Raw genomic sequence first — 15,913 nt, forward strand, 5'->3', positions numbered from 1 at the left:
AATTCTTTTTCGGAACAATTTATTTCGAATTTTTAAAGTTGAGCGATTCCCGTAACTCTCAGTGAAACTTTTGGCCGCAACCTTTGCGTATTGCTAACAAATTATCAGCAAACCTGGCAGGATCACCATTAAGGAAATCCATTCTAAGCGTTCAAGGGGAATCGCCAACCATTGGTTCACTTCTTACCTAGACGGTTGACGCTACCAGTGTGACCTGAGCTGATGCTTTGCGTGCTGGGTTACATCAATACCACACAAGAACCTTGTTGAAAAATGAAAGTGTTTTTGAATTTGTTTAGGCAATAAAACTTATTTTTAGCCACAGGTTTTTGGGATCTCCAAAAGAAGGAAATCAGTCGATTGATTAGATGAGTATAATTTAAGTTATGGGTCATAGTTGATGAAAAAACAATCGACCTAGCTGAATGGCGCTTTTGAAACAGTAGCTGTGATTTTTTTTTCACATTACCATATTGTGCAGTAGCTACTTTATCAAAAGCACCATTCAGGTAGTTTGATAGTTTTTCCAGCAACTATTTTGCGTAATTTGAATCATGATTATGTAATAAATCGACGGATATCTATCCTGTTAAGACAGATGTCTTCCGTTTAATTCCACTATTGAAATAATATTGAAAAACTGTCGCTTTTCACTATCAATCAGATAGTAGTATTTCAACTATTACTTCAGTGTTCAATATCAGTCTCAAACGGAAGACATCTGTCTTAACAGGATTAATCGTGACATCTCACTAAGTCGCTCAAAAAGTTTTGAATTTCGTACAAAAATATCGACTGATATTCTTCATTTAGAGATTAATAAAGGTTGCATAAAGATAAATCGATGGAATGGGTAAACAAATGTTAAGTGCATACTACGAAGCATTCTATTCTTTTAAACACTCAATCAAAGTTTCTTGAACCTTAAGAGCCGATTTCTTCACCCTCGCTTAACTTTTTACCAGTTTTAATACTCTGGTAAACCTGATTTTAAATTTAAGCGTGTGTGAAGAAATCGGCCCTAAGTGCATTAAGGAGACTATGCTGAAACAAACGAATCGGAAACATAATTGAATGGTTCCTATATATCGTCACGCAAATAGCCGGACCCCTTGTTGCTATCAACAAACCGCTTTTCTCCCGGCCGGTCACCCACACAAACGCCACTGCGATACCCGTTCTGATAGCAAATTCGATCGAGAGAATGAGTGTACAGTGCGGTATCCTACAGATAGTGCCAAGGTATTTGCGCACTTTTCGCATACCCTGATCGAAATCGCAAGCTGATAGCCCGCGCGAATCGGCGAATGAGGGAGTGAGTGCCATAATCGACCAAGAGAGCAGCCATCCAACAATAAGCAGCAGCGGCAGAGTGTACTTGGATTGAAACTGTTCGTTCGGTGCGGTCGTCGGTCGAGTAGCATCCATCCAGCTAGAACAAGCTGGAACTCAGCGGCAACAGCAGTGCTCGCTGGGCATCGGTTCGATAAAGGTGGCAGTTTTCCGGTACAGTGCGCGGGCTTCTGTTGAAGCGTTTTTTTATTTGTTCCCCTATCATTCAGCTCCTCTGTTCTGACTGCGCGTTGTGTGAAGAAGGCCCCCACAGTTCGCCTACAACGTGAAAACCTATGTAGGTACAGTGCGGAAAAATTCGCGGGTGGATGAGTGATTTTGGCAGTGTTATTTTCATTACAAGGTTGCTGTTTTTCGACATCCTTCGGAGAAAGCCTTTTGCACTTGTACGATTTCGTTGAAAATTTGTTCGATAAGGCGTAAAGCGTTTATGTGCGGTGTTGTGGGATATTCCAAAATTTAAGTTTCAAGGCCTACCTGACACGTGCCCTGTTCCATCGGGACAGCACTTATACAGTCGTATGTGTAGACAGGTGCAGATCAAGGTGCAAAACAAACAATCGCGGTTGTGAAATTGAACAACTCACCGTTTGAAGCAATAAATTAATAAAACAGTGATAAAACTGTCGACAGGAGATTCTGGCTGATAGTGAAACCGTAAGGATGGTGTTCAGCTTTATTTAGCTTGGCCACTTGAATCGGTCATTTTTTTGTCGCAGTGAAGATGATGATGTGTTGATGATGGTGATGACGGATATTAAAAGATAATACGAATACCATCACTTCTCGGGGTTTCTGACGACGAGTGTTTTTGCAGAAATTGTTTTGGCAGGATTCAGTACAACAGATTTCATATGCTGGAGAAGGGACAGCAACGGAAGCATTCAGCAGAAGTATCAATTGAACATTGGGGATTTTCCTTTTCATGTTGGTTTAGTGTTATTTTCGTCTGGGGATTTGTATCTGTTTCATTTGATTGCCTGTTTTTTTGTAAATGAAATTCGATGAAAATTATCTAGGATGTGCCATTAGTGTCTATTGTTATGGTATTGTAGACACTTTTGTGCAAAATGGTTTTATTTGGGCTGTGGTTTGAATTTTGAATTTAATTGCGTTTGTGCAAATTTTGAATTCAATGTTGAAGTTTATTGTATATTTGAAATAAATGAACAATTCCAAAAAGAACACAGTTCTCACAATCATCATGTCTGAAAAAATCTCAAATTGGACCAGCTTTTTAGCGTACTGAAAAGTTTTTTTAAATAATATATCAAATTTAATAGTTATAGATCGTTTGGTAAGTCCAAAATTCCAAAATAAGTTAGCACAAGAAATTAAAAAAAATGCAAAGTGGAAGGAGTAATTTAGATAAATCTAGGTACACCTTGACTTGCTATTTCGAGAGCTCTGTTTTTTAATTCGTTGATTTAATACAACTCGGGGCGTAAATAGAAAAGATTCACATCTCCGTTAAGCTAGAAGATCTATTCTGTTTAGAATATATGAACAAATAAATTAAATTTTCGTCTTTTAGATTTGATGCACGCAGTTTACCAGTGCGCGCGGAGATCATTTTTCTCGGCAGTAAAGCAGTTTTTGTGTCGATTTGTACGGCTAGCTGATCTTGTGGTTTTCTTTCTCCAAAAATGCCTTCTTCGTTTAATTTTCATCGCTACTGGTGTCTGGTTGCTAACCGTCGGTTGGTCTATTCGAGTTTTTTGAGTTACTGTTGTAAAACCGTGTTCCATGCTGTTTACGTCTTTGTTGGTTGCGCTGGGTGTTGGTTCAGAAATACTGGATACAGTCGATGCTTGTTGGCTATTCGATGCTGCTTGGGCTGCAGTTTGTGGTTTAGATAAAGATGTTAAAATCTTCGTGTATATTGATTTTATTTAGAATACTTTTCCTCATTAGTTCCCATAGTGCGGAGAGTTCTATGCAGTTTGTTTTCAGCATTCAAACGATGTAGCCTCTTTTTTATAAATACTCAGCGTGGTTTGATATAATCATACCATATGCCAGTATCACTATGGATGGACCCAAGCAACCAAAAATTCGTATAAGCTTTTTGTTTTAAATAATTTTGCAATACGTTTTTTGTTCTAATAGCGGCTTAAGCAGCTTTCAAGTTCTATTAAAGCTTAAACAGCTTAAAACTTCGCTAAGATCTCGATGTGTTCTTTTAACTTCGGGTTGCTTGGGGAATAGTGCGAGCTAACCACATCTTCAGCACACTAACTTCTTTTGTCAATACCCGTATATCTGTATCCTTATCTTATCTTATTATTGTGGTCAAAAAATTCAGATGTTCTCAATCGTCACCTAATGTATTTAAGACGCAGGCTACAGAACTTTAGCTGACAATGCGAATCGTAGAAAGTCACCTTAACCGAAACAAGCCTTTTAACATCGTAATCACATGTCACTAATGCTTCAAGATATACGGGGCCCTATTCTCAGTCACGGCACCTAATGACAAGAAGGAAAGTTTTGAGAATAGGGCTCATAAACACCTACAACTTTGCACCGTACCACATCAATTTCCATCTCGGAATCAACATCATTTGGATTCCTCTTCTATTGCTACTCTACGATGTCGATGTCGTCCATGAATCGCTTTGTTTTTGTGCACCAAATCTTCGCCTTGTTAGTTATTACACTCGAGTTTACGGCTCTTCTGGCAGATAGGGCATATCAGGTATTCAACTAATCCGAAGGAATTCCATCTTCCACCCATATTATCCTGATCGCGCAGTGGATTGCTTTGTACAGCCGGTCACGCTTGACTTCAAGAAGTTCGGCCAGGATTTCTCACTTCCCAATTGCGTTATCATTTTTTAGCTCTCGAATAACCTTTCACTCTTTTCTGACGAGGGTAAATCCGCAGCTTGTCCATCATCCTCCATCCATGCTTTCTCCATTTGTTTGTTAGTTCAACAACAATTTAAAGTGTTCTTTCCAACTAGCAGCCAACAGATTCTCGTCCCAGTCGTTGTTAATCCGTACTGTGATTACAGTGAGTACGAAAATTTAGGTACTCCGAAAATCCAAACACTGGATTAGTAATTAGTTCAAAAGCGCGCTTATAATCGTATATTATATGATTACTAAGTTCAAGAAGCATCAGACAACCAAGCGACTTGAGTCTACTTTCTACTTCTGCCGCAGTCAGACGTACAACAGGCCTCTCGATCTACTGTGCATTGTCTCGAGAACAAAGGAAACATCGGATTATTCTTGTCATCATGAGTAAAGTTGACGAAAAAGCTATACTCTGACCCAACGCTGCGGTCGTTGACTTTAAATTTTGTTTAAAACGACCAAGTTTTAGTGGAGTGGAATACCCTCTGAAGGTAAAAATGCAACTTAGGCTTGCGGAAGTCTTGTACCTTCAGTGTTAATATCATTCAACACGCTAGCACAAGCCGAGCGTTTCGTTTTGAAGAACAACTTAAAACACGTGATTGAAAGTGACGTTGGAATTAAGATTCCCGTATACATTGAGAATGATTATATAGATGTAAGGTTATATGACCTATCACCTCGTACCCCTCCTGAGCCAATTGCAAAATGTATGTCGCAATACGGAGAAGTAGAATCCGTTACACCTGATACTTGGAGAAACTTCTTCCCGGGTACTCCTAACGGCGTTTTTGTAGTGAGGATGCGGGTTGAAAGGCCTATACCCTCCTACTTGGCAATAAAACTCAAAACTCACGGAACTACAATTATGCAAACTACGCTATGCACCCATGAGGGGCAAACTCCTACGTGCAAGTATTGTTATCAGATAGCTCAGCATGGACAACCTTGCGCGGAAGATGCAGAGGACAATGCATCTCAACCGATTGCCAGCTCATCTACGGCAAACCAACCTAAAACAGAGTTTTCAATACCAATGCCTGAACCAAAAACGGTGGCCAAATTCGTGGCAGCTGTTCAGACCATAATGACAACCGCAAAAGAATCATCCAGCACCCCAAAAGCAACTGTAAGCAACATCGGCAACGAATGCAGTAACAATGACGACGGATTTACACTGATCAACAATAAGTGCAAGAAGCAAGGGAGAACATCTGATCCCGGACACCAAGCCAACTTCGACCGGGACGTGAAAAACAGGAGAGAAATAAATGACCCCCCTGACGCTGTTTGCCAACAGACCTCGCGAAAAAAGGTCTCCGCTCGCAATAAAAAGTTGCGCGCACGAGATCCAATTAATTAATTCTTGATTGTATTTTTATATTTACATGTATTGTAAACGTATAAAAGATTCACGGTTCCGTTAAGCTACCGCTATGAGCCGTGTCAAATAAACGAATTAAAAAAAAGATCAAGCGACTCGAGAAACGGCCTACACTCAGACAATGTTCGGAATCTGTACAAGAAGTTCCCCCCAAAATCGTTCCGCATAGTGATGGGCAATCATTCCTGAGAGTGTACGGAATAAGATGCTGCGGAATTTCGCTAAATAATTCTATATCTGGCAAGCGATCTGTGGTTGAGACAATTGGGCTCTTAATTATATTGGGAGTCGTTAACTGACTCTATCGAAGTACTATTTACTAGCACAGTACAATTGTTAATGCTTTACATACATGCTTTAATATAAAATCGTTAAATTAAAGCGGTTGATTAAAACAGCAAAATACACACAATTTTTCGAATCAAATTTTAAACAAATATTTATCTAGAAGAGCCTGTTAAAAATGTTTGTCCTGGACAGGCCACCCTGTCCATGACCAACATTTTTGACATTCCTGCGGATTTTTTTGTAGATCTACGGTTGTCTGTCTTTCTGCGGATTTACGGATTAACTTTTGAAAACTTCGTTTTTTTTATTTTACAAGATTTCTTCGAAAATTTTTTGAAAATGATTCATAATTGTTTTTTTCTATCGAATGTTTAGCATGTATCCAACCAATGTTGTTGATCTGTGACAGCAATCAGCCAGAATTCCGAATAATAACTATTTCGTTGAGACTCGCTTTGAGCTTATCAAAATTTAATTACCTCTGACTGCAATCATGGGCAATTTTTTCAACGCTTTAAAACTTTGTAAAATATAGTTTGACCCTATTACAACTATACATATATTGAATTTCAGAACTTCATACTGCTGGTTATTATTATGGATTTATTAGTCTAATTCAAACTAGTCCAATCCGAAATAGTATTGCTAGACAGAAGGATACAATACCTAACTTATTTAAATATTGTTGAGTTTCGCGTTTCGAAATAATCTCATTAGTAACTGGTACCGTATTGCCAAGCAGTTGGATACTAAAACCGAAGAATGTAGTCTTGTGTGACAAAGCAAACACAAAAACTTTGGTGAGAAAACGAATTCGAAATTTTGTGTTAGGCTGGCGAACCACACGCCACACATTATGCAAATTAGAAGCTTTGCAATCAATATTATCGATTTTTTCCTGTATTTAATCTCATGGTATTAAAATAGAAATAAAATTGTGTTATAATGTCATAGTTTTTACTTCTTTCAGTTCTATACTGTCCATGGTGGGCTAAAAAGAGAAGTGAAGTTCATGCGGTTATTGGCGTCGGTTTGTCGACGGGTTATTGGGAAAGATATCGATATGATCTCTATGTAATATTGCCAATAGAATGCGTAATGGTAATGTATCTAACAAAAGTGAGTCTTTGATTCGATGGATTGTAGATTTTGCAAGGAAAAAAATGGACGGACATTATTGAAATAAAGAATTAAAATGGGTGATCCGAGATGACTCCCTTGCGGAGTACCATTCATAATGACTAACTCGAAGAATTTCGAAACGGCTCAGGAAACAGACATTCCAAGGTGATTTGCTGTGGACCTGAAAAATGGAAGCTGATTACCATAACTGAAGGAAACTCATAGCAGTTGTTCTGTGTTACTTCAAAAATGGCCACTAAACTGGCCTTTTCAAAATAACAGAGGAAACACCATCTGGCCTAGAAGGTGACGATGCTTCAAGCATCTAGCTGCTGATATAATATTCAAGTGGTTTATGCGAATTTCACTCACTCACCGTTCGAATTGAGCTTCGCTACAAAGGACCATGTCTATCTGCTACGAGAATAGAGTTTAAACGACGAACATAATTGGAAACGGAAAATTTAGAAACGAACAATTTGTAGATAGCTTGCGAACCATTCCCCAACTTCACCATTCAAAAACACTGGAGAAGATATTGTTCCACGTAACTGGAGATAACTAACAGGAGTTACTGTTCATAAACCACAAAAACAGCCTCCTACCACAAATTATATCGGCCGATCTTTCATCGTTTACTTTCAATCCTGTCAACCTTCTAGTTATTTCTAACTTCTCTTTGTTTTTCGAAACGGCTACACAAGAGGAGACTTGTAGCATTTCGGATTATCTTCATTTGTAGCAGATTTAATAAAAAATGTTCTCCATTGACAAATCACGTATCGAAGAGTCCAGTGAGTTCAGTATCATCCTGCTTTCGTTTACCTCCCAGAATTAACTGAAATTCAGAATACTCTCAGAATGGGCAATTTGCCTATAAGTCTGTATACTGACCATTATTTCTGTTGCAAGTATTACCAAGACATCAAGCACGTTGTTTGGTCCTAGTTAGTGATGTCTTTAAAAGCCGAGACCTGTTTTAAACGTCAATAATCTGCCGTTATTTGAAAACCATAACTGTTCAAGTTTTAGCAAATGTGGCACGCTTCCGAATCGGTGATCTTTCTGAAATCAATTACTTCTATGAGGTGCGATCTTCATACTTTCGGTTCCTCGCATATACCAGCTATCGTGTTTATTCAGCACAGTTCAGCTCGAAGACTTTTTTGGTGGTGTCCAACGGTAAAACCAGATCGAAATGGTGAGTTAAACGAAAGCAATTATGTGACAAATGGTCCCCCCAGAGGCATAATTCGAACCTGCAACCCTTGGGACTCCGTCCCAATGCACAAACCCTTATCCTATCCCTGGGCTATAATGATAACGTAAATCAAAATTTGAAAAAATACAGCATTTCTAAAGTAAATTTTTTGTCCTAAAATTAAGCATCTTGGAAAAATGTTAACATTGGAATCTTCGAGCCGGTAACCAAAATTATACGGTAGTATACGGTGATAAATTGTGTTTAAACATCACGAGTGTGTCTTGAACGCCTTCATCCTCGACGATATGTTTTTCAGTTATTCAGCGAACTGAAAGGTGAGGGAAATGATTTTCCCTCATCCAAAAGTTTATTTTCGTTAAGAGCAAAGCCTGATAGTGGGTTGCCCCCAGAGCCCAGACGCTTGACAAAAAAACTTCTATTCACTTCAATGATCAAATTCTCACTACTATTAGTTCAGCTGAAAGCTGAGTTTTATTCGGAATTCCTGAATAATCGAGCTTCACGATAATCTTACTTGTATGGTATATAGGAAGAACCTATGCAAAAACGGATGAAACTGGCCAATATTTAAAACACTGGAACATTTGCAAATTTATCTTTTTGACTGGATTGTGTAAAAAAGCTGGAAGAATCCAGTTTAAACAGAATTGTTTGAAACTTTTCAAGCTCTTGGATTCGTCCCGTCTTAAATTAATTGATGGAATAACTTCAGAAACAATATATTATACCATACCCTACCTTTATCCTCTGAAGCCTTACGCTATTTATGCGATATGGATCTTAAAATTCAAATTAGCTCTCGTTGCGATGTGTACTGTTTTAAGGCAAAAAGGGATCTGCCTACTTGAGAGAGCAATTTCCTGCAACAACTGCTCTCCAAAGTTGGTTGCCCCTGGCATCACTTGTTTTCTGTTTCATATTCATTGTTCTAGCGACAGGAGGCTTCAACGGCTTGCCTGTCTCGTACCACCTGAAGACTTCACTCCCGTACACCAAGACGATAAATTAAGGGTGGGATTTTTTTCGTTAAGCTAGTGTGGTTGTCAAGCTCTAGGACTCGTTCTGTAAAAGCTACGACATCACATACTTCCCTTTTCCGCGAAATATCGAATACACATTTAACGATATGTTGGATATGGCGGGAAATATTCGAACCACATTGTCTACCTTTATTTATTGTAAAGGTACCGTACATCCTGCACCTGTGTATAGTACTGCAAAAATATGATTCGATTCACCAACTGACGGTAGGTAGGAAGAACATACACACCGAAGTCTGGCTGGAACGTGCCAAAAGTGCCACTACTAGGGGGAATAAATTGTCTGGCTTGCTGTTGGCTGGTTAGCTAGCGGTTTCGTATTCTCATTTTCTGTGGTATCTCTTTTTTGTTCGAGTTTAAAAATTGCAATTATTCGGTTTGGAAAACTTATGAACTGAAACAAAAATATGAGCACTGCAGAATGGAACCGAAGTCGGGGAACAGTTTAATGTGCCAGACACTTTGGCGTTTTCATGTAGACTTTTTGATTGGAAAAGTTCTAAGCGAAGATAAGATTTAGATCGTTAAGTTAGTAAGAATAAGAACGTCAATGCTACTATGTGGGCATAGTTAGTTTTTTTTTTAAATATTTGGGTTTGGTCGACTACCAAAATCCATTATTGCACATTCTATTAATGGAAATTCTCGATTACCTAAGGTCAAAATGAAAAGCAAGCAACAGTCGAGTAATCATCTTTTTGACTTCATGCCAGCAGTATCGTTGCAGACCGAACTTGGTCGTCACTAAGCCCGAAGATACACTACACTACAGCAAACAACTGGACACGAGTGAAATCCCGCAAGCATAGAAGTTCCGATTACTGATGAGAATCATAGCGAAATTTAAACCATTCGACTATACTTAAAAGCTCAATTTTGGGTAAATGGCTCCAGCTTTTGAAATCGAGTACTGAATAAATGTGTAGTAATTTTAACGAAACATAATTATACCTAGCAAATAAGTGATCAAAAATGAGTGTAACGTACTTTTCTATCGATTTGTGAAAATAAAGCAATTAGATAAGCAATAACATTCTCTATAATGTTATTGATACCTTTCCTCGCGAAGGTGCAGGTTCTAGAGAGTTACTATACATTTAACGTGAAATGGATAAATATAATCGTTTCAATTATTACTAATCGACATCGTTAACTCATTCATTGTTCCTTGCCGCTTCGGAACGATATGCTTGAGAAAAAGAAGAAAAAAAAACTTTGTCAACCAGCTCACTGTAACCATTCGGCAAACTTCCGAAAATAGTAAAACAATCAATTGACCTTGGCCATGGCGCTTGAGCTAGAATGCCCAATTTCATAGGAACGCCTCCTGACCTGGGGATACTTTAGGTGGTGCTAGTCGTGATGGTAGGATGTGTTCGTCGACAATTTTTGTTAAACGATTTCGTTTTTGGATGCATAAGATCAAATTAGAATACTATAATTTTATTTATATAGGGAAATTGAATTAAAATTGAAATTATTTTGAATCTATTGGTAGAATGGCGCACTGTTTCATAAAATTCTGAATAGAAATGTACATCCCTAATATTTACTGTGACAGTACAGTAGTTTTGTCATAATTTACAGTCTAGTCTAATGTGTCATCGTATTCAGAAATCTATACGGTAATAACTGAATGATAAAACGACGCAGTATAAGTAAACACAAGTTCTGACAGTAGTGTCGTGGTTATTTGTCTTCCATGTTCTAATCTACTCTGGACACTCAGAAGTATATGTAAACAGGACACTCAGAAGTGACATGTAGTTTGTGCGGGAAATATGAAGCCTTTTTTCGTTAGGCCCAAACTCATTAGGTTTCTTCTGTGAATTTCTCGGTCGCTTTCACGCTCGCGCTTCAACTCTTTGCCTAGTAAGCTAGTAGCAACCATCGTTTTTCGTTGTATGATGAACATCTTGTATAAATTTTTGTTTTGAGGCCGTAATAACTGTAAGAGAAATTTAACACAGAGATACATTCATTTGCAGATAGAGTCTATTGAAAAAAGTCTAGTTCAGATATTGTAAAAGAAAATAAATATACATCCTATATTAGTTATAGAATATGCGTTTCGACTTCGTCTCATCAGAATCCGTAACTAACTTAGTGACAGTACTAAGCCGGATTGACACTAGCCGAAAAAATACTATTTGTGGTTCTGAGCAAACTCCTAGCCATGCGTGATGTCTCGCAAGAAAAAGAGTTTTGATTAAGCTGATGTGAATTAATGAAATCGAAAATGGTTTGACTTAATTGATGCAATATGCACTATGCTATATTTCTCCTTAGTGGAGAAAAAATTAGGTAAAAACTATTTTTTCTCCATTAAGGAGAAGTTTGTTTAAAACCATCTTTGCGCGAGAAGAGCACAAAACCTATTACTATATTAGTTTTGAAATTTGCGTTTCGACTTCGTCTCAGCAGAATCCGACACCAACTTAGTGACTTAGACGTTATTTGGGGACATCACGCAGGATTAGAGTTACGCTCAGAAACACAAATGGTGTTTTATACTACGTTTACACTACGAGTTAAAACGCGTTTTAACGCTATCTTGATGACATTTTTTGTTGCTAATTATTATAACATGTTTAACTCTGTAGTGTGAACATGGTATTAGACTTAGACAATTTTTGCACAAGTTTTTTATGCAGATTTTGCAATTAACACGGTTTTTGCATTTATTCAAAATCCTTTTAAATGTAAAGAACTTAGAAGTTTTTTGGACAAGTGGGAAAGACGAATCCTGAAGATTATTTTTGGCCCGTATTTAAACATATGGGTGTTTTCGGAACAGGGCCAACGGTTAGACGCCAAATGACTTCGGTCTTACGTCATATTGCGAACAAAAATGGCAACTTTTTGGTTTAGCAGAATTCTTTAAAACTAAGCGTTTAAGCGTGACCGGCCTTCATTCCAGTTGGTCTTGGTTCAATCCTACCGGAGATTTTTCTGAGGTAAAAAAAATTGTCACGTCACGTCTCTCTTCGGATGGGAAGAAAAGCCGTTGGTTCCCGGTCCATGAGTTGATGGATCGATATCTTGTCTAGATAGTGGAGTAACCTCTCTGGCGTCGATCATGAAAAAGTAGAATCCACCTCTGTACTTACTAACAAATATTCTCCTCCCGTGATTTTTGTGGAGTGCGCAGTAGTATATACTGCCTTTAGCAAAAGCAAGTTCGGGCCTGGCCACCGCCGGTATTGATCAATAAACACTACCAAGATTACCAGGAGTTGCACATTGAAAAATGTTTCATTACTTCCAACCATAATTATCTGCTGGTTCCCTGTGCAATTTCAGCTAGTCCTGATCGATAACGGAGTAGCAGCCAGGGGTGATCGCACATGTTGGAACCAGGGCAAATTATTGCTACACAGCACCATGGGCCACAAATCGATTTTTTGGTTACTCAAACATAACTATTTTTAAATTTTCAGTAGGGCTTTATACTTCTATTGTTATTGTTCAGGAGAAATTATTTTCATTCCAAAAATCAAGGAGACCACCCTGTTTTTACTCCGAAATGAAGCGCACTTATTGTGTAAAAATTCTTCTGAAGACACTGAATGTCTTGCACTTATGGGATATAAGAGTTGGATTTTCAACAAATAATCGATTTTTGGCCCATGGAACAGAGGTAGTTTATAAGTAAATTTTTGCCACCTTCGGAGTTATTTAGCTTAGCAAATGTCGAATTTTGAGCATAAAATCGTCAATAACTCTGTTTATATAAAAGTTAATGAGTTGGTCTCTGAAGAAGAAATGTGCGCATTTGTAAGAGCTAACTTTTGTCTGAAGTCGATATTCACAAGAAATCAACTTCAAAGATGTTATATTAAAAAAAAACTGAATTTTTAAGAGCCACCCTAAACGGAACAAGGGAAATCGCTGTAAAATAAAAACCGTTGAAGATAGAGTTTCGATGTTTTTAGCAAAGTTACTCAAAATTAATTTCTCTACATTTCTTTCGAAGATCATATTCTCCTATCTTTTTCATTCAGGAGATTATTTTTTTATTTCAAAAATCGAGAGAGCCACCCTAATTTTGTTTTTTTCTAAAATGAAGAGCACTTATTGTAGAGAATTTGTTCCAAAGACACAGTTCTGGAGTTCTGGATTTTCGACCAAAAAAATCGATTTGTGGCCCATGGTGAACAGTAATGTTGTATGGCAAAAATGTAGTCAAATCAATTATCTATCCAATTCAGACACTCTGGTTGTAATCCTCGCTAATTTACGTGTACAATACGGAGCACTCAAACGAAACGCGTAATGAATTATCCCACGCCTCTCTACTAACTTCAATTGAAGCGTTCTCAGCCTAAGGCAAATATGGGCAACTGAAACCTTCCCTATAAGTTAGAAGAATTATATATGAATTATATCTGCACCCCCAATCGAGAGTTGAACGACTTTTTTCCCCGGCTCTAATTTATGGATATTTTTGGACTTTGATCCGTTATTTTTCATCAAAGATCGTGCCAATACAATGTATATATCTTTTCAATAATATCATACCTAAACAGGTATTCTTAGTTTTCAAATGAATTATTTAAACATATTTTTCATTCAAAATTCAATAGAGATACGAGAAATTTAAATAATGTTCGTGGAATGTCTCTTTTTAATATTTTCGTTTTCAAACATACATATTACCCAGTTTGAGATACCCAAGTATTTCCTTGCTTATAGTAGGAGAGACTGAGAAGACTTGATCCCATCATCGTAACTCTAAGGCGGATCCGAAAACATTAATCGAATATACTAGACAGTTGCGTAGTTTGATCTAAACATAATATTCTTTCGAACAAAAAAAGAAATTGAAAACGTGTAACCAAAATGTCACCGATTTAAAATAAATCTTAAGAACTGAAGAAGATTTATTTTCTAAATTTTGAAGCTTTTATAGAATTGACTACATTACACTACATACTTTTACACACAGCATTCCAGGAGAATGTATGGTATATGAACACGTTATGAATTAGCTGATTTTTAGCTTAACTATTTTTACTAAAGTTTGTTAAAAAGCTGCTATGGGTTCAATCGATCTCACACATTCGTTCAGATTTGATCCGCTTCGTCGCTTCGCTGGTGGTACACATCACTGAACATAAAAATCACATCAAAACAATTGAAGTATAAGTAGCAACCCACAGTTGACGTTCCTCAATCATAACATGCATTTTAAAAAAAATAATCCGATTCATGTGGAATTCGTGTAAAAAGTGAGGTGAGAGATGTATAATATTTAGTAACGAAATTAACAATATCTAATCACAACATTCTAATCAATACCGCAAACCATTTATAACATTGCATAGGTTAAAGTTGCTATTTTGACACTATTAGGGAGGTTGCCACACTATTTCATTAATTATTAAATTCATCAATTCAGCGTTTTTGCTGTGTTCCAACATAATAACGTAAATGACTTGAGAATGGTGATAATCTTCTGTTTGAGCGCAGCCGAAAACTCGATTCGAGTGCCCCAATTATTGCACTACCATTTGAGCCGATGCGTTGAACAAAAATGGCAGGCGCTGTTCTAACCAAAGGCTTCAAATGGGTAGGGGTATAATAGAAATAGGGCAAAAATAGGCTACACACTTTTTTAAACTTGTTTTCAAAGAGGAATCCAGTGTCCTCAAATTAAGGACCGAGTCTTTACTAATCTAAGCATTTTCCATTTGTTTGTTGTTTTTCAGAAATGCTCATAGTTCTTGTCCAGATTAATATTTCCATGTATTTTTTTTATTATTATTAGTCATCCCTGAAACGATATAAAACTACAAAAAATACTCATTTTTATCATTTCACGGATTTGGATTGAAAAATAGAAAAAGAGATGATGTCTCGTTCTTGGAATTGAATTAAATTGAATTCGATTTTTGGTCGTATGACTCTCCATATTGCAAAGTTTCGAAGGAATATCCTTTCATCTACAGGGGAAAGCAGAGATGTAAACGGAAATGCAATGAAAGTCGCGATCCGCGAAGAACTGTCAGCCTTGTCATTAGAATTGTTAAAAGAAATGCGTGAATCATAAAAACTTCTTAATATTAAATTTGTATGGCCTTGTCGTGAAGGAATGATTTTAGTAAAAAAAAGATGAACATTCTAAAATTGAAAGAATTGGCAGCAAACATGACCTTGATCGAATCATAAATAATTACAAAAGTGTAAAATCTGTTTCTTCTTCACCACAACAATCTGCCCCTAAGCGAAAACGAAATTAAGAATGTAGTTAACAATCCAGCATAAAACTTGAATTCATGCATATCCAATGGCTAATACAATCAAAAACATTTCTTTCGACCATATTTACGATTTTAATGACAATTATATAAATAATGATAACCAGACACTAAAAATTTTGCAGTGGAACGTAAGAGGTATAAACAATCTCTCTAAATTTGATGAAATTTTGCAAACCCTTGACAGTTGTAAAACTTCCATAGATGTTATAGTGATTGGTGAGACATGGTTAAAAGACAATTGTGCTCTCTATGAAACACCACATTTCAAAGCATTTTTCGCGTGCAGGCAACACTCTAGCGGAGGTTTAGCTGTGTACATCAATCAGACTATCAAACATAGAATTGTAAAAAACTATACCGCAGAAGGATTTCATCA

The 15,913-nt window shown here is 37.2% G+C and overlaps 1 protein-coding gene across 7 annotated transcripts in view; it reads left to right on the forward strand.

Moving 5' to 3' along the window:
* Window positions 1-1,391: 1,391 nt before the first annotated feature.
* Window positions 1,392-15,913, forward strand: part of LOC131686899 (uncharacterized) — a 130,383-nt gene continuing 115,861 nt past the window's right edge. For 2 of the 7 annotated variants that reach the window (XM_058970907.1, XM_058970905.1), the window contains exon 1: window positions 1,439-1,630. The gene's annotated coding sequence lies outside the window, so the exon portion shown is untranslated. Of the gene's footprint in view, window positions 2,011-15,913 lie in introns of all 7 variants that reach the window. The other 5 variants (XM_058970911.1, XM_058970904.1, XM_058970906.1 and 2 more) reach the window with 5 other exon arrangements.

This window comes from Topomyia yanbarensis, chromosome 3, assembly GCF_030247195.1.
Source record: "Topomyia yanbarensis strain Yona2022 chromosome 3, ASM3024719v1, whole genome shotgun sequence".
NCBI lineage: Eukaryota > Metazoa > Arthropoda > Insecta > Diptera > Culicidae > Topomyia > Topomyia yanbarensis.